This window comes from Arvicanthis niloticus, chromosome 2 (genome assembly GCF_011762505.2).
Source record: "Arvicanthis niloticus isolate mArvNil1 chromosome 2, mArvNil1.pat.X, whole genome shotgun sequence".
NCBI classification, from domain to species: domain Eukaryota; kingdom Metazoa; phylum Chordata; class Mammalia; order Rodentia; family Muridae; genus Arvicanthis; species Arvicanthis niloticus.
In genome coordinates, this window is record NC_047659.1 from 143,546,062 (window position 1) to 143,565,497 (window position 19,436).

At 46.8% G+C, this 19,436-nt stretch overlaps 1 protein-coding gene across 1 annotated transcript in view; it reads left to right on the plus strand.

The window, feature by feature from the left end:
• The first annotated feature begins 16,704 nt into the window (after positions 1 to 16,704).
• Positions 16,705 to 19,436, plus strand: part of Znf831 (zinc finger protein 831) — a 106,616-nt gene continuing 103,884 nt past the window's right edge. Inside the window, exon 1 of the mRNA XM_034493804.2 lies at positions 16,705 to 16,849. The gene's annotated coding sequence lies outside the window, so the exon portion shown is untranslated. The remainder of the gene's footprint in view (positions 16,850 to 19,436) is intronic.

A 19,436-nucleotide genomic window follows, 5' to 3' on the forward strand; every position in this document is an offset into this window, starting at 1 on the left:
AGGCATGGTGGTACACACCTTTAATCTGTGACTCACCTTCTCCTGGAGACCTACAGAAGGACATTGGAAGAAGGAAGAGTCACTCTTTGTCTGCTTGCACTTACTTGCCAGCACATCTGTTGGAACCCACGTCTACAGAAGAGCAGCTGAAACAACTAGCCTTGTGGGATTGAGCAACTACTAGATTCTTGGACTTCCCATTCACAGCTGACCATTGTTGGGGCGTTGCACTATAAATTTCCTCAATATAGAAAGACATTCTATACATTCTATGACTCTAGAGAGCCCTGACTAATACAATGGCCAAGCTGAAACTCCAGGATTTCCAGCTTCACTTGGTGCTTTAAGCTATCAGGAACAACAGTGCTGACAGAAAGTCAATGGGTGGCTTGTGTGGAGGGAGACTTGTGACAGCAGGTTAGTCTGTACTGTTCAACTTCAGGCTTTTGGGAGCTTGTGGGGACAGCTGGTGGTGCTGGGTAGACAGCATAGTAGGACCCGCTTGTGTTATTCAAGTTAGTCTCTGTGGTGGTTTGATTGAAGATGACCCACAGGCTCATAATTTTGAATGCTTGGTCCCTAGTTGGTGGAGCTGTTTAGAAAGGATTAGGAGGTATCACCTTATTGAAGGAAGTGTGTCACTGGGGATGGGCTTTGTCTTAGTTAGGGTTTTACTGCTGTGAAGAGACACCACAAGTAAGGCAACTCTTATAAAAATATGTAGTTGGGGCTGGCTTACAGGTTCAGAGGTTCAGTCCAGTATCATCAAGGTGGGAGCATGGCAGCATCCAGGCAGGCATGGTGCAGGAGAAGCTGAGAGTTCTACATCTTCATCTGAAGGCTGCTAGCAGAATATTGGCTTCCAGGCAGCTGGGATGAGGGTCTTAAAACTCACACCTATAGTGACACACCTACTCCAACAAGGTGACAGGTACCCCAGCAGGGCCACACCTTCTAATCCTGCCACTCCCTGGGCCCAGTGAATACAAACCATCACAGGCTTTGAGGTTTCAAAAGCTCATGTCAGGCCTAGTATTTCTGCCTTTGGCTTGTGGATGAGATGTAAGCTCTCAGCAACCACTCTGGTGTCATGCCAGCCTATCTGTTTGCTCCCTGCCATGATGGTCATGCACTCACCCTTTGAAACTGTAAGCAAGTCCTCAATTAAACACGTTGTTTTGATCGTGGTGTCTCCTCACAGCAATAGAAAAGTGATTACAGCAATCTTCCTCTGACCTCCATCAGACCCCTGGCTTTCCATTTTAATGGATGTGTCTGTTCTGCTCCAAGTTCAAGACCCCAATTCCCCTCCTCTCTGTCATCCCAGGGAGAGTTGTGAAGTCCTTTGAACTTCACCCATAGGTTGCTTGCTCTCCAAAACAGATTATTTCAAAAATCCCAGCCGACAGGTATCACATGCGCATCAATTACTTGATGTATTTAATTACAGGATTAATGCTGAGACCCGGTGATAAGTTTAAGGAGACATGAAATGTATTATTTTGAAACTGTGATTAACACCAATTTGGGAGCATTTTGGAAGATTAATTAAATGACTGAGAGCTATGGTCTGGTGTTGCAGTGTTTGCCCAAGGAAAGCAACTGTGACAATTAGGTGTAACCCAACCTTCTCATTACAAAATTAATTGTTTAATTCTGTCTGCAGGCATTTGAGGTTATGACTGGGATGAAGTCATGGCTTCTAGAGCAAACCCAGGCTTCAGGGCAGGGCTTCTCCAGTCTGCTGTCCTCATCCTGTCTGTTCCTGTGCTTCTTGGAACTTTACTGCCTTTGTGCTTCATCTCTCCAGTCTCCTGCTTCCATCCCCCTTCTCCCCCTCCTGCTTCCATCCCCCTTCTTCTCCCCCTCCTGCTTCCATCCCCCTTTCTTCTCCCCCTCCTGCTTCCATCCCCCTTTCTTCTCCCCCTCTCCTGCTTCCATTCCCTCTTCTTCTCCCCCTCCTGCTTCCATCCCCCTTTCTTCTCCCCCTCTCCTGCTTCCATTCCCTCTTCTTCTCCCCCTCTCCTGCTTCCATCCCCCTTCTCCCCCCTCCTGCTTCCATCCCCCTTTCTTCTCTCCCTCCTGCTTCCATCCCCCTTTCTTCTCTCCCTCCTGCTTCCATCCCCCTTTCTTCTCCCCCTCTCCTGTTTCCATCCCCCTTCTCCCCTCTCCTGTTTCCATCCCCCTTCTTCTCCCCCCTCCTGCTTCCATCCCCCTTTCTTCTCCCCCTCTCCTGTTTCCATCCCCCTTCTCCCCTCTCCTGTTTCCATCCCCCTTCTTCTCCCCCCTCCTGCTTCCATCCCCTCTTCTTCTCCCCCTCTCCTGCTTCCATCCCCTCTTCTTCTCCCCCTCTCCTGCTTCCATCCCCCTTTCTTCTCCCCCTCTCCTGCTTCCATCCCCCTTTCTTCTCCCCCTCTCCTGCTTCCATCCCCTTCTCCCCCTCTCCTGCTTCCATCCCCCTTCTTCTCCCCCTCTCCTGTTTCCATCCCCCTTCTTCTCCCCCTCCTGCTTCCATCCCCCTTTCTTCTCCCCCTCCTGCTTCCATCCCCCTTTCTTCTCCCCCTCTCCTGCTTCCATCCCCCACTCTTCTCCCTCCTTTCCTCTTCCTGTTGTGTTCTAATTGTTCCTCTTCACATATTTTGTTCTTCCAAACACATGATGGAGGACACTCCCCCCCCACCCCCAATCTTCTTAAAGCTGGGTATCCCTAGTAACTAAGGTATCGTGGGCAGAAGGGACATGTGCCATTTTTGGGCAGAAGCTACAGAACCCTATGGAACCTACTCTGTTTCTTCTCCTTTGCCATGGCAACTGGAGATTTCCTCGACAGTAGCTTTTCCATCAACCTTGGTCTCAACACCAGGATGTTTGTGATAGCACAAAGTTGAAGTGAACCTCTTTTGAGCCATTGAGAACTGAGGGTGGTTTTGTGTGAGCACATAATAGGACATGCTCTGGTAAATGCAGTCAGGTATACCTGTCCTCTGTCCACCTCCCCTGGGCCATAGCTGACTCTATTTTTGCTTTTTTAAATTCCCCTTTGTGGCATTTTTTTTTTTTTTTTACCACTTGAAATTATTGAATTTGTCCATTGTGTCTGCATTTTGTTAGTTTAAAGATGAACATGGCTTTCCATACTGGTCTTTCTCAGGTAGGCTGGATCTGGCGTGTTATTAACATCATGACAGAGGGGCTGGGGAGATAGCTTGGTTGTAGCTAGCTAACTAACTAGCTAACTAGCTAGCTAACTAACTAGCTAACTAGCTAGCTAACTAACTAGCTAACTAGCTAGCTAGCTAACTAATTAATTAAGTAAGTAAGCAAATAAACAACAATTCAAATAAAGGTGACCCTGGTGGCGTGCATTTGTAATCCCCGTTCTGGGGAGGAGAAGAGAGGCAGAACCCGGAGTCTCACTGCCAGCTAGACCTAGCCTACTTGGCAAACTCCAGGCTAGTGAGAGACCTGTCTAAAACAAAACCAAACCGAACAGCAAAATGGTACTTGAGGAACAACATGAGACTGACCTATGTCCTCTGCATGCATACTGCCTTCAAGTACACACACACACACACACACACACACCTTAGCATACTAGAATTGTAGTGTGCATGCAAACATCCCAGTGGTCACATCCAGACCTGAAGCTTCCTTCTGCAGCTGACACGTACCACTCACAAGCCACAGAGCAGCATCAGAGTATGGGACAAGCGTGCAGTGTTGCACTGTGGCGCCCTCCTGTCTTCCCTGTGAGCATCCTGGGTGTGGGAACACGTTGCTGGATATGTTTAGGCACATTATTAAAAGGAAACACAAAGCAGAAGCACAAAAGTTTCTTTAAGAGTCTTGTATCTATTGTTCTCAGTCTTATTTATTCACTTCTGTATGATGTCTCATGGTTTTACCCATCACTCTCCACCTATGTTTTTGAGACAGGGTCTCTTACTGGACCTGGGGCTCGGGGTTTAGTCTAGGACATCTGGTTAATGAAGACCCAGTGTTTCCCAGAGCCTTTCCACCTATCAGTTTATCTATCTATCTATCTATCTATCTACCCACCATCCATCCATCCATCCATCCATCATCCTCCTATTCCTATCCTGTCCTGTCCTGCCCTATCCATGATGTGGGTCCTAGGATCTGAATCTTCATGCTTCTGTAACAAGTACTTTATGTACTGAGCCATCTCACCAGGCCATCTTTTAAGTCTTTAAAGGATGTTTTGAAGGATTGCCTCATCAGTAGAACTGGCAGATGGAAGCAGGAAACAGAACATGGACAAACCTGTTAGGATGAGTCTGAGCTAAGAATGATTAGTGGTTGAGTTCAGTATGAAGTAGTTTGGAGACTACCAATCAAGGATTCTGCTTGAATCTGGCCTTTTATGTGTGTGCAATAGTAATATTCGATAAAAGGCTGTCTAATTAAGTCTCGAAGAATTCTTTCAATAAGTAAAATTAAAAGTTCTCAGTGATAAGAAAGCATTGTGTCATGCTTAATTGGCAGCATATTTTTCTTTCATAGGAGAACAAAAAATAATGATGCCTTTTGCAGTTGTGGGACTTGAGGATGAGGCAATGCGGCGTTTCATCAGAAGCTCGCCCTATCACGACGACATCTGCTGTGTCATCCCAATCAAGTTCAGCTGAGTTGAGACAAGGCCTCTGGACAACTGCAAAACTGTCTCCTTCAGACTGTGAGGTTCCTGAGGTTTTAGAGCTGGCTGTACTGGAGACAGGTACTAATGTCCTACTTGTGACACAACTGGCCTCAGAAGAGACAGCTGCTGTGAGATCCCAAGCTGGCTAGGATGGGTCCCTCAGCATCACATGGGGAGCCACTGAAGACCACACTCATGTAGGCACCTCCAAGCACAGATCTCTTCTGTTCCTTCTCCTTCCCTCTTCTCCCCTTCCCTCTTCTCCCCTTCCCTCCCCTCCTCTCTCATTTTCTTCCCCCCTTTCCTTTTCTATTCCTCTTCCCCTCCCCTCTCCTCCCCTCCCCTCCCCTTTTCCTCTCCCGTCTACTCTCTCTTCTTTCCTCCTTTCTCCTCTCTTTCTTTCTTTCTTTCTTTCTTTCTTTCTTTCTTTCTTTCTTTCTCTTCTTTAATCACCTTCCCTCTCTTTCCTTCCTTCCTTCCTTCCTTCCTTCCTTCCTTCCTTCCTTCCCTCCCTCCCTCCCTCCCTCCCTTCCTTCCTTCTTTCCTTCCTTCCTTCCTTCCTTCCTCCCTTCTTTCCTTCCTTTTATGAGACAGGGTCTCATGTATCCCTGGTGAGTTTTGAGCTTCATATATATCCAAGTATATCTTGATTTACGGTCTTCCTGCTGCCATCTCCTAAGTGATAGAATTACACGCATGTTCCATTACACCCCCTATTAAGGATTCTACAGAGAGAACCCAGGGCTTCGTTCATGCTTTGCAGCAGTCTTACCAACTAAACTATACTCCCAGCCCCATAGTTTTTATTTTTAATATAAATCAATTATCGGAACCATATTCAATGGATAGCTTTTTGTGTGAAGCCTTTTATTTGCCATTGTCATAAGCTACTGAGAATTCTAAACTGTCTAGAGAGATCCCATGGACCATTTACCCAGCTTTCCCAATGTCAGTGGTTTGTACTTCAAACAAGGTCTTGCCATGTAACCTTGGCTGGCCTGGAACTCTATGTAGATCAGGCTGGCCTTGACCTCACAGACCTGCCTCTGCCTCTTAAGTGTTGAGATCAAAGGCTTGTACCAGCATGCCTAGTTAATGTCATGGTTTTACAAAACCATCATCAGTATTGAAAGTGGGAAGCCAGCATGGGTGCTACAGACACAACAATCTGTTCCTTAAGGCTTCAGTTGGCATTCAGATGTTCATAGTCTCCCACATCTGCATGTGAGCGGTTCTTTGCCACACTGCCACATGTGAGGTCGTGCGATGCTGTGTTCTGTCCTTCCAGGTGAAGATGTTCCTGCCCTCATTGCTTCTCTGTCTCCTTAGCTGTGTCATTCTGCAAAGATTATTTCCAGTGAATATGCTAATGACAATATGACTGTTCCTCTCCACTCAGTTCTTGAGATTGCACCATTTGGCTGGATGTGTCCTGGGTGTTCCTTTTGTTTTGAACAGTGTTACACAGTCCTAATCCCTTACTTGTTAAAAGATATTTGAGTTGTTTCAGGTTTTGACTATTAAAATCAAAGTGCCCATAAATGTTCAGACACACTTTTTCTTACATTTTATTTAAATATTTTGTACACACACACACACACACACACACACACATGCACACACGTGTACTGCAGCGTTCTTGTGCTGGATATAACTTGTAAGAGTCTGTTCTCTCCATTACCACATGGAGCCTGGGAATCAAACTCATTTTAAGGTTGGCCTTTACCCTCTGAGCCATCTCACTGGCTCCAAATACAGTTTTGGATGTGTAACACATATTCATTTTCCTGGGTTGTCTGGTAAAGTACACAATTGGCAAGTTTTATGTCAACCTGACACAAGCTAGAGTCATCTGAGAAGAGAACTCTTCAATTCAGAAAATAAGGTTGGGCTATAGGCAGACTTGTAAGACATTTTATTAATTAGAGATTGATTCGGGAGGCCCCAGCCCACTTGGCTGGTGGTCCTGGGTTCTATAAAAAATCAGGTTTGATAAGCAGTAAGCAGCACTCCTCCATGACCCTCCATCAGCTTCTGCTTTAAGGTTCCTGCCCTGCTTGAGTTTCTGTCCTGACTGCTTTTGATGGTGAACAGTTACATGAAAATGTTAGTGAAATAAACACTTTCTTCTCCAAGTTGATTTGGTCATGGTGTTTCATCACATCAATTGTAACTACAACTAAGACAAATTGGTACCAGGAATGGGGTGTTGCTACCACAGACAATATTATTTTGGAGATCATTGTGGAAGGACTTTGGAACTTCGGCCCAAAAAGGCCATTGAGTGTTGAGAGCTTGGTGGACTGTTCTGTAGGAGCTTCAAAGATAAGAATGTTGACAGCAATGTAGACAATGAAAACCTCACTCTTGAAGTTTCAGAGGGAAGCAAAAACTCTCTTGGGCCATTTGTGTGAAGAATCTGTGGGACCTGGTCAGCTGGAGCTGAAGAGTCAGCTTTGTAACAAATACCCAGAACCACTGAAGCAAAACCTTTTCTCTGCTGGCACAATGGATGCTTGTCAGCTGGGGCTGAAGAATCAGCTGTAATTGAGAAGAGAACAGCATCATTGAGGTGAAGTCTTTTGAGAGTGTTTCCTCAGGGTCAGCACACAGAAGCTGTGTTCCAGAGTTGGCCGAGGTTGTCTTTATGCAGGCAACTGAACTTGGTAGTGTGGGAGTGCCCAAGTGGTGCTGGTTTTGAAGGCATGGAGAGCAGCCGAGGCTTGGCACTGTGTGACAGGGCTAGAGTCCTTGAAAAGAGCTCAGGAGAGGCTGTTGATAAAGTTGCAGCAGAAGACCTCATCATTTTGGAGATGCTTGTACCATGGGATGACCACCAAGAGTGGTAGTTGTAGAGTGGAGTCAGCCAGAGGCTGGAAGACAAACTGAGTGTGCTGAAAATGGCTGAGCCAGAGTAGTGACCTAGGCCCTTTGGAGGAACCCAGATAACCATGAGTGGATGTCAGACATGGGAGTTACATTATTTAGAGCTTGGTTTTACTTTGATCTTATATGACCTTGCCCTAGTTCTTCCCTCTTGAACTAAGAAAGTATTTAACATAATTTTGATTTTATAGGAGCCTACATTTGAGAGACTTCAGTCTTTTAAAGGAGATTTTGGACTTTTAAAGAGACTAGATGTTTTAAAGAGACTGAATTTTTAATGTGTTTGAATTTGCAAAAACTGTGGGACTTCTAAAATTATTTATGTTTTATATTGTGACATTAATATCCCATCTTGGGGATAAATGAGAAAGAAAATGTTCTAACTAAAAAGTGGTGTGTTTGTCTGTCTAGCTGACAAGGGGTCAGTTCTGATAGCTAGTTTTTATGTCAACTTGACAGCTACAATCATCAGAGAGGAGGAAGCCTTAATTGAGAAAATGCCTCCCTAAGATCAGGTTGTAAGCATGCCTGTAGGGTATTTTCTTAATTAGTGAATGAGGGGGTGGCAGTCCACTGTGGATTGTGCTACCCCTGGCCAGGTAGTCCTAGATTTTATAAGAAATCAGGTTGAGCAAGCCATGAGGAGCAAGTCAGTCAGCAGCACCTGTCCATGGCCTCAGCATCAGCTCCTGCCTCCAGGTTCCCGCCTGCTTGAGTTCCTCCTCTTACTGCTTTCAATGATGAACCGGTCCATGAATCTGTGAGTGAAATAAGACCTTTCCTCTCAAGTTGCATTTGTACATGGTGTCTCATCACAGCAATAGAAATCCTAATGAAGACAGTACATGTTTAGTTTTATAAGAACTTCCCACACCGTTTTAAAGAATGGCTATCCAGCAGGCGGTGGTGGCGCACGCCTTAAATCCCAGCACTTGGGAGGCAGAGGCAGGCGGATTTCTGAGTTCGAGGCCAGCCTGGTCTACAGAGTGAGTCCAGGACAGCCAGGACTACACAGAGAAACCCTGTCTTGAAAAACCAAAAAAAAAAAAAAAAAAAAAAAAAAAAAAAGGCCAAAGAATGGCTATCCAAAATTTACACTAACAGTGTATCATGTAGTGGTCAGTTTGTCTGCAACTTGCCAGGATTAGGCAATGGCATCAGCTGCCCCCGTGGATGTGCTAGAATAGTTTGCCCTGGGTTTTCATTTCCTTGTTGAACAAGGTCTTATGTATCCCCAGCTAGTCTAAAACTTACTTTATATCCCAGTATAGCCTCAAGCTTGTCTATCTTTCTGCCTTAACCTCCCAAGTGCCAAGATTGCATCAAGGATCTTTACTACAGTTCTAAGTTGTGTATTCTCAAGGTAAAGGATGTTGACCATCTCTGGGTGATGCGTGTGTTTAGTGTTACGTTTTGAGAGTTCTTTTTCATCGATTGTATTTTTGTTGTGATATCTAAAAACTCCTATCTTTAAGCCCAAACCTCCAAGTTTTCTTCTTAATTCTTAAATTCCTCTAAACTTCTTACATTTTCACTCTGTTTTGAGTTAAGTTTGTACAAAGTAAGAATTCAACCCCCCTCCACTCCTGACCAAGTAAAATTATTTTGACATTATTTGTTGAAAAGATGACTCTTCCTGCATCCATCTTTCTCGCCTCTTTGTCTGAGCCTGTCTGGCACAGTGTCTTGGCTCATTTCTGCATCCTTTGTCCTGTGCTATTGAGCTGTGTCTGTCCATCAAGTACCACACCGACTCGGTTGCTGTTGCAATAAAACAAATCTTAAAATTAGGTGTTGAGATGCTTCCAATTTTTTTAAAACATCATTTTATCTACTCTGGGTCCTTTCAACTATCTGTGTGAGCTTTGGCATAACATAGATGTCTTTAAGTTGATGATTACTATATTAGGCACAAATACCAGTTTTATATGTCAGGTAGAGCTGTACTGTCATAGTTAAAGTGAGCATGCATGTAACTATTACAGTTCTGAGATTTCATCTTTGAACTAAGAGTGGCAACCTCAGGAACTGATAGATTATCAAGGACCCGAATTTCCAAGAAGCCACTTTAGAAAGCCTGTGGAATGCTGGTCTCTGGGAGGAAGCTGCCTTCACATGGCTCTGTCTGTGCCTTGTGCTCGTTTGGTACAGCTAATGGCCCTGCGTAGGCATGTGTGGCTAACTCTCAGTGATGGAGCTCAGAGGGAGAGTTATGTTGAGACAAAGGCCTTCGTATGGGCCAAGTGAGCAAGCCAGAGCCTCCCTCAGTACAATCCAGCATTGGATGGAAGAAGGGGTGTGGTGTTGAAATGTGCTTGGCCCACAGAATGGCACTATTTGGAGGTGTGGCTCTGTTGGAGTAGGTGTGTCGCTGTGGGTGTGGCCCTAGTCCTAGCTGCCTGGAAGCCAGTTTTCTGCTAGTAGCCTTCAGATGAAGATGTAGAACTCTCAGCTCCTCCTGTACCATGCCTGCCTGGATGCTGCCATGTTCATGCCTTGATGATAATGGACTGAACCTCTGAACCTGTAAGCCAGCCCCAATTAAATGCTGTCCTTTGTAAAAGTTGCTTTGGTCATGGTGTCTGTTCACAGTACTAAAACCTTAACTAAGATAGAAGTTGGTACCAGGGACTGGGGTATTGCTGTGATAGATCTGACAATATTTTCATTCAGAATAATGTGAATTTGGGCATTTTAGATTTGGAAAACATTGGAATTCTTTAAGTGGGGTTTAGTGGGCTATCCTAGAAGGAATATAGAGGACATTGTTGCTGAGAGTGATTTGAATTGTGCAGACCTGGCCCAGGAGATTTTGGTGGAGAAGTATTTCAGTATGTGGCCTAGAGACTGTTTTTGTGGTATTTTGGTGAAGAATGCAGCTGCTTTTTTGGCACTGTCCAGAGAATGCCTGAGGCTACGGCGAAGAGATCAGAGTGATCGCTTTGAAAAAGAAAGTCTCAAAGCAGCCTGGTGCAAATTCTGCTGCGTGGTTACTAAAGTTCACTCTTACGAAGAGCATTTTAATGAAAAGGAGCAAGCTGAGAAAGGAAAAATACAAAAATATGATTCAAGAGTTCAATTACAGGGGAACTAGGAAGTAAAATAGCTTAGAATCCTGTTCTAGAAGATACCAGATTAAGGGGATGGAACTTTGGGAGAAGATCCCACCTAGCTAAGTTTAGGTCCAGGCATGGTGGTACACACCTTTAATCCCAGGAGACAAAACCAAGCACATACCTGAGTTCAAGTCTAGACTGGGATAGAGCAAATTCTAGGTGAAGAGAAGCTTAAGTTCAGGTGGAGTGGTACACACTGTTGATCCCAGGAAACAGGCATCCAGATCTCCAAGTTCAAGGTCCATCTACAGAGCAAGATCCAGGAGACAGCCAAGCTTAGGCAGTGAAGGAGTTGGAAAAGAGGAAGCTGGTGATAATGTAACAGAACAAGGGGGCCATGTTCCAGCTCCAGCAAGCAGCAGAACGCAGCAGCTTTGGCCATATGGCGTTAGAGTGAATAATAGAAGGGACTACTGGGACAATCGATGCTGGTCAGCTGGAGCTGAGATATTAGTAGTGATTAAGAAGAGACCAGCATCACTGAGGTGAAATCTGTGATGTGTTTTCTGAGAGCACGGAGAAGCTGTGTTCCAGAGATAGCCAAGGTTGTACCTCATGCTGCAGCTGGACTTGGTAATGTGTGAGAGTCACCCGGGTGGTACTGGTTCTGAAGACCTGAGGGGTCATGAAGAGCAGCTGAGGCTTGGCACTGTGAGAGGCCAGAGAAGGCCATTGGTGAAGGTACAGCCTCAGCTGCAGTTGATGGCCCAGGATTGAAGGGGTCATGCAAAGGAGTTGACATTTTGCTCCATGATGAGAGCCTATGAGAGGCTATTGGTGAAATCTAGTTGCAGCAGAAGACCCCAGTGTATTGGAGATGCCAGTACCATGGGATGATCACCAAGAACATTAGCAGCAGTGAAGTGATTCAACCAGAGCCTAGAGTGCTACAGAGGGCAGAGCTGGAGAAGTGATCCAAACCCTTTGGAGGAGCTGGGAAAATTGTATGTAGATCCCAGATACTGGAACAAGAAGCTGTAATGTTGAAGTTGCTTTGGAGACCCCAAGATGTTTGAGATACCAGAGCCATGGGCTATCTGCTGAGGAAAGCTGCTAACAGAGAGTGGAACCAGTCTAGGAAAAAAAGTTTGTTGCAGTCAACAAAGATGAAAAAAGAGTGAAGATCTGAAGACTGCTTTGACATCAGACATGGAGATGCAGAGTTTGGAGTTTGCCCAGCTGGTTTCCTGTCTTGCTTTGGGGATTACAGTTAAGTGATTGAATGAATCTCAGAAGAGACTTTGAACTTTGGACTTTTAACATTGTTGAGACTGCTATAGACTGTGGGGACTTTGGAAGCTGGACTAAATGTATTTTGCACTATGTTATGACTAGGTATGGTTCCCATAGACCCATGTGTTTGAATAAGCCTATGGAGGCCAGGGAGTGGAATGTGATGGTTTGTATATACTTGGCCCAGGGAGTGGCACTATTTGGAGGTGTGGCCCTGTTGGAGGAGGTGTGTCACTGTGGGGATGGGCTTTAAGACCCTCATCCTAGCTGCCTGGAAGCCAGTATTCTGCTAGCAGCCTTCAGATGAAGATGTAGAACTCTCAGCTCCTCCTGCACCATGCCTGCCTGGATGCTGCCATGTTCCCTCCTTGATGATAATGGACTGAACCTCTGATCCTGTGAGCCAGCCCCAGTTAAATGTTGTCCTTTATAAGACTTGCCTTGGTCACGGTGTCTGCTCACAGCAGTGAAACCCTGACTACGACAAGGGGCTGTAGCTGGGAATCTGGTGAGAGTCATGATGAGTAAGGGCTAGGAATCTAGGGGATGCAGAAATTAGTTCCCTCCCGTGGGAAGATCGGCAGCTCCTATGGTGGGATGCTGATATTCCTTGAGTCTAGCCAGAAGCTAGGAAAGGAAGGAGCCAGACCAGCCATCCCTGTTGCTGTCCCAGGTCCTGAGAAAGCTCTGCTGTGTCTGAGAGTTGACTGTGTCCTTGTCCTACCACACAGTCCTCTACACTGAGAAGAGAATTCTTTAGTTTAGGATATACAGAGGGCTGAGGGCTAAGATGATTTCAGAGCAAACAGAAGGCGCCCCTAAAGAGTGGAACATCACAGGATGGAGAAATTCCCCTGACCAGTGATCTTGGTCCAGAGCAAAGGGAAGAGGCTAAGACCTGGCCCTCTCTTGTGCTCTTCAACACAGTGAAAAAGGCTCAGGATCAGCGTCTCAGAGAGGAACTCTAAAAGCTGGATTTTTAACAAAGACTTCTCTATTGCAAGTGTCGATTTTAATTTTTTTTTATTTCTGTGTCTGTTTATGGCTGTGCATGTGAGTGCATCTGTTGCCATGTGTGGGAGGTCAGAGGTCAACTTCTGATGTTCCTCAGGCATTGTCCACTTCTTTGGGGTCAGGGTTTCTCACTGGTTTGTGACTTATGGATTAGACTGTTCTGGCTACCGAGTAAGCCGGGAATTCATCTGATCTGTGTTCACTTCCCCAAGGCTGGGGTGACCAGTACACCATCACAGTTGGTGCTCTAACTCAGCTGTTTCATGCTTGCTGGACAAGCCTTTAGCTAACCTGAGCCTTCATAGTTCCCGAGTCCATGTTTCCTTCCTCAGGTAGCACGGTGGAAGTTGCAATTTTCACCCAACAAATGATTGGATCTCTTTTGGATTCCTTTTTGATTTTTTTTTTTTTTTTTTTTTTTTTTTTTTTTTTTTGACTTTGTTCATCCCAACCAGTTGTAACTGTTTGGGTATTTTGTTCCTAGAGCCTAACAAAGGACAAGCTCAGGAGACCAACTGCTTAACCAGCACTTGTCCCATGTTCCGTACAGGAGCACACATGTACTAGAGAAACCGGCATGGCAGAGGAGCTCACGGGCTGACTCAGGATCTCCAGCAACACCTGAAGGCTGTGTAGCTCTGATCCATGCTTCCTCCAAAGTTTTCTTTTCAGTTTCCCTCGTATGTTCGTTCTTTTGTCCTTGTGCCCCAGGCGAGCGTCTGTGCCTTGCTGACCTAGGCCTACTAACTCTACAGGGTGTGTACCACTTGCTTTTTTACTCCACTTTTCCGGGCCTGATCCCTGAGTTGGAGGTCCTAAGGGAGTGAGAGGCCAGAAAGCAGCGTGGTCTTTTCTGAGGCTGCGCAGTAACCAGGACATCAGTCTGCGGGGTGTGGCCTCACGGTCCCCTCGGATTGGCTGTTAATAATTGCCACGTGCCACATGCCAAGCCCTGCTGCGAGTCCTGCTAGCTCTTGCCTTAAATGAAAATCCTCAAGCAGGCCTGGTGCGTTAGTGTTGTCCGCATGGCCGTTTGCCTCCTTCGGAGTGAAGGTCAACAAATAATTTTCAGCTTTGTTTAAAGCCTTTTTAATGGAGTCTAGAAAATGCTCTAATTATGAGCGATTATCTGCTGAAGTGCTCACAAGGTGTTTTTAAGCCTCTCTAATCTTTTCCATACCGATTCACTCTGCTCACAGGGTTCAACCTGTCGGAGGTACTCAAGCAAAATGAGGCGGTTTTTTTCTTTCCTTTCCCTTTTTTCCCTCCTTCCTTCTTTCCTTCTTTCTTTTCTTTCTTTCTTTCTTTCTTTCTTTCTTTCTTTCTTTCTTTCCTTCCTTCCTTCCTTCCTTCCTTCCTTCCTTCCTTCTTTCCTTCCTTCTTTCCTTCCTTCCTTCCTTCCTTCTGTTCTTCCTTTCTTTTTTTTTTATTCGTGTAATTTAGATTGTTTACCAGGAAGGCTGGCTCTTTCCTTTGGGTCTGAAACAGGAGATTTTATTTTCCAACCTTTTCCATCCTGTCCCCCCCGAGTACTGCCAGAATGAACTCAGACATCATGGTTGCCTCCCAGTGTGCACAGAATGCTCATGTCTTTCTCATCTGCACCCCACAAGGGAACCCACTCAGCAACGGTGGTATTAGAGATTGGAACCTCTTTGTGGGGGCCATCTTCTGCCCCAAAGGACATTCATCAGCAGCCCTAGTGTGCACGCTTGGCCCCTAGCTGCAACGACCAAAACGTGTCAGACATTTCTCTGTCCTCCGAATAACAAATTATCTGTAGTGCCAACAGTAGACTCAGAGCGCGCTGCACAAGGGAGAAGAACCCATGTGAAGGGAGAGGGCCCGAGGCCAGGGTGGGTTGCCCCTTACCTTACACACTTCTTAGGTTTTGTCAACTCAACACAAACTAGTGTCACCAGGGGAGAGGGAACCTCAGGTGAGGAATTGCCTCCATCAGACTGGCCTATAGGCAAGACTGTGGGACATTTTCTTTTTCTTTCTTTCTCTCTCTCTCTCTCTCTCTCTCTCTCTCTCTCTCTTTCTTTCTTTCTTTCTTTTTTTTCTTTCAGAGCTGAGGACTGAGCCCAGGGCCTTGCACTTGCTAGGCAAGTGCTCTACCACTGAGCTAAATCCCCAACCCTGGGACACTTTTTTTTTCATACTTGATGTAGGAAGTGGTTCCATTCCTGGTCTGGTGGTCCTAGTTTCTATAAGAAATCAGGCTGAGCAAGCCAGGGGGAGCAATCTGACAAGCAGTGCTCCCTGACGGTCTCTGCCTCAGCTCCTGCCTCCAGCTTCCTTCCTTGAGTTTGTGCCCTCTCTCCCCTTGATTGCCGACTGTGATCTGCAAAACGAAGTAAACCGTTCCTCCTCAAGCTGCCTTTGTGGGTGTTTATCACAGCAACAGGAAGTAACTGATACGGTTCTACTTGTGCCCACGGCTTTGGATATCCTCCGGCTCACGGGATGCCCTGTTCTTCCCGCTCTTGTCCTGCTTCTCCAATGTCTTTACCTTCTTTCTTCTGTCACTGTCATTGCAGCATGGAGTCTTCTGTCACCTCATTAGGATGTGTGCTTCAAGGTTCTGAGCTTCTGGAGGACAGGCTATGATATCACATCTCCCAACTTTGGTACAGTCTGTGGCTGAGAGACCCGGAAGGTAGCGGTATACCTGAGAGTACCTTTCTGTCTCATCTCCTGTAGCCTCTGAGTTGTAGAGATGAAGCAGAAACCCACCTGGAAGGGAGATGGGCCATATTAGCAGCTACCCACAGTCGTGAGAAATTAGTCATCCGTATTTTGCTCTTGTCTGTGACAGAACCATAGTCTCAAGTTCATTGACAACTGTCTGTGGTACCAAGGGGAGAGTCCCGGACTGGTGAACCCCGAGCTGCCTCATTTGCCTTAGGCCTCTCATCTAAGGTCTTACACATCCTGGAAATACCCAAACAGAGTAAAACAGGCTTCTTCACTGCAGGACTTTTCAGAGCCTTTGCCTGCTGAGAACTATGGTTATTCCTGGGCACAATGTTACATGACATTTCTCAAAGTAGTTTAAACACGGAATCCATTTCATTTTCAAGCCGTAACTCCTCCCACTGTTCCCAGGATGTCCTTTGGAAAGAGGATCACCCAGCAAAGACAGTGCTTCTTGCTGTCTTGCTTAAGGTAGTTTTGAAATCAAAAAAGACCACACACCTTCCAATACAGAAATCCAAGACCCCTCTCAGTTGGATGGCTTCCAAGTGTCTGGATTTTGCGAGCGACCTTGGAGGAGAGGTGTTGCTTAATGAACGGACCTGAAGGCTTGGTGAACATCTTGCACATTGGCTCCTGTCTATACATGGTGGTGGTCATAGGGATGGAATTGCTGTAGGAGATGGGGTCGGGAAAGATCTAAGGGGCCAGCAATCACCCCGACCTTCCTCCAGGGAAACCTTCAAGCAGAGGAGAAGGAGAAAGATCGGGGAGAGAAGGAACGCAGAAGTTTCCATTCGTGCCCAATGGGTTTGTTTTTTTCTTTCTTATTCTTTTTTTTTTTTTTTTTATCTGTTTGCAAATGTTCAGTGTAATGGTTTGAAACCCAGCCGTGAGCTGCCGCCGCCCACACAAAGCTGCCGTGGTGCTGAGCTCCGGCAGGCAAGCCATCTCCCCTGTGTCGGCCATTACCCCGAACCCACACCAGGGCAGGCTGCTCAGTACCCCCCGGGGTCCCTCTGCCACCCCCCCACCGCCTTGGCACCCCCGACTCCCACCACCCTCCACACACACACCATCCTTCTTTTTTTAAATCTCCAGCACTCGGGTTTTCTCTAGAGGAGGCACAAAGAGAGAGCAGAGATGGGACGAGCAGGCAGAAAGCTCCTGCCTCATCGGAGCCACCAGCGTTCAGGAGAATGCGGCAGCCCCCCCTTGCCTGTGGACTGACCACTGAAAGGTGAGAGAGGACTTTGTGATTTCTTTATGCACCTGGAGGTCTGGGGTGCAAGGCCAGGTGAAGGAAGGGCTCTGATGCTTATGCCTGGTCTCTCGTCTCCCAAGCATGATGGATGCCTCTTTCCAACACACGCAGTTGTTTCTGACACAACCCCCACCACACACTCAGGGGCACACAAGAGCTCTGGAACCCAGGGGTTTCTGGTTCCCACCCCCACCCCCATCTTCCAGCACAGTCTCCAAACCCTGAGGTGTGGAGCAATGTGTGAGCCTGCCTTCGCCTTGACCTGTTGATTTCCGACAAAGGCTGCTGGCCCTTCCTCCCTGGAGTGAGCAGTGACCCACACTTTGGGGGCCATATGGAATGGTCCTCCTTCCAAGGGGCTTTGGGAAACCTCTTTCCCTAGTGGCCCCCAGCCGGGTAATCAGAAGCAATCAGGTCCAGCTGTCCAGCTAATCTGTATGAAATAGGCTTCCTTCCTTGCAGAAATCAACAAAGTTTAAAATAGATGGGACTGTAATCGGAAAGGAAGCTATAGAGTTGTATGTGATGTAACGGGCAGGGGTAGCCGCATGGAAAATATGAAGTACAAATGACAGGATTTAGGACCATGGGAGCCAGGAAAAGCAATGGTTTCCTTGCTTATTAAGCGTGTTTTTATGGGTCGGAGGGTAGCTGAGTGGGACCATCACTTCCGGAAGTGAGACCTCCCAACGCAAAGAAGAGAAGAACAGCAAAGATGGGGAGAAAGAGGAGAGAGAGGGGTGAGGGAGGGGGGAAGGGAGATAGGGCGAGAGGGAGAAGACCAGAGGGACTGAGGGAGAAAGAGATAATATGTCGCACATGTAGAGAAGAAGCTGAGAGAAAAGCTCTGGATGCTGTGCAGTCAGAGATGAGTCAGTTGGCAAAAGCTCTATTTTTAGTTTCCCAACTCTGCTCTTGCAGTTTGCCTGGCATTAATTAATGTCACAGGCATGTTCCATACAAGGTTCTGAGGGGCCTTGGTGTGCGTGCCATTCAGACTGGAGGTGTTGATCTTAAGCACGGATTCTCCACAAGGCCTTTCAGACTGGTCTCCGACAAAAGCCTGTCCAGAATGTTCTGCCCTCTGCCCTTGGCCTCTCCGGGTGTATCCGTTAGTGTCTTGGCTCCAGCTCTTCGCAGTCTGGCCATTGGCCAGGGGAGAACTACAATTGTTAATGTCTTGTTTTTCTTAAAGGAAAGGTTGTACAAGCTGAAATTAGTGTGTTGTTGGGGCCGGGGGTCAGGGGGATGTTGGGTCATGGCTTGGAATAAGAAAGAGAGGCCCTGGGGAACATTTCTAATATTGCAGGAAGAGGGCTGCTGACTTTGACAAGGTCAGTTTTATCCACCTCCCCCTCAAAACCTGCTTCAGTTTCAAGAGGTAAGTCTGTTCTTTTGAAGAACTACATCAGAGCAGGAGGCCCCTGGCGTGGAGCCATGTTTTCCTGGGAGAAGGCAGAGGAAGTGGGTAGGTTGAGCATAGGCAGAAGTCAGAATGGATAGACAGAAGAAATTCAGGGTCTGAGGTAACTGCCTCAGTGTATTAACATCATCACCAGACCAATGAGAACACGGGAACCCGTCTACCATCGTTCTATCTGAAGAGATAAACCACCCTTATATTCCCTAAAGTGATCTAGAGTGTTCTCCTACAACTGGGAGTAAGCCTGATTCATCCACGCTGTGTCTCACATCAATGGAGGTCAGCACACAGGTTTCATCAGTGAATAAATGCCTTCTGGTTGGCCAATCCAAGGCCAGGCCGCAGATGAACTCTTCAGAGTGGCATAGAAGAAGTCCCGTTGTGTCCAGAGGCATGTGAGAGTTCCCCTTCTAGAGTGAACAAATTGGGAACGAAAGAAATCCCAATGATCATGGCCAGATTCATATTCCCAGGGCCCTGGGGAAGAATCTCCTTCCCTGAACTTCTGAAGACTCTGGGGATAATGGGCAAAACAGAGGTTGTGTGCGCCAGCAGGACACTGGCTCAGGTGTGATGTGGTCACCTCCATTCTCGCCTGGCGTCCAGGTGGTTGCATCAAGAACCATGAACTATGCCCCTGCAGATTCATAGACCTGAGCGTGTTCTATTCCCTACACACCCCAAGTTCCCTGGCCGCTTTCTCTCAGCCCTCCTCTGAAGCACCTTCGACCTAGGGGAAGGGGGCCAGATGGATCCTGTAGGAGGGGAATACCGTCCATGAGGGACAGATGTAGAGGACAGGTCTCCATTAGTTATGAAAGTTCACAGTCCTTTCAAGGCTGGCCATACTTGAACCACAGGTACAGGTACATCTTGCTGAAGCCAAGAGGAACGTGATTTCCAGGCTCCTGGCCTCTGTTGGAGGTTTGACCATAGCATGCCATTAGTAACCCGAGAGCCCCAGGGGTTTCCTCAGTGTCTTGGCTGCCACGGATGCTTAAGGCTTAATCATTCACACTGAAGCAGACCTACCCCTGTCTCAGACTAGGCGGGAAATGTAAGTTCCCAGAAGGCAGGTCTCATTGAGGTGGTGGGGGCAAGGAAAAGTGATGCCTGATGTTACCTCATCTTTGCAACTTG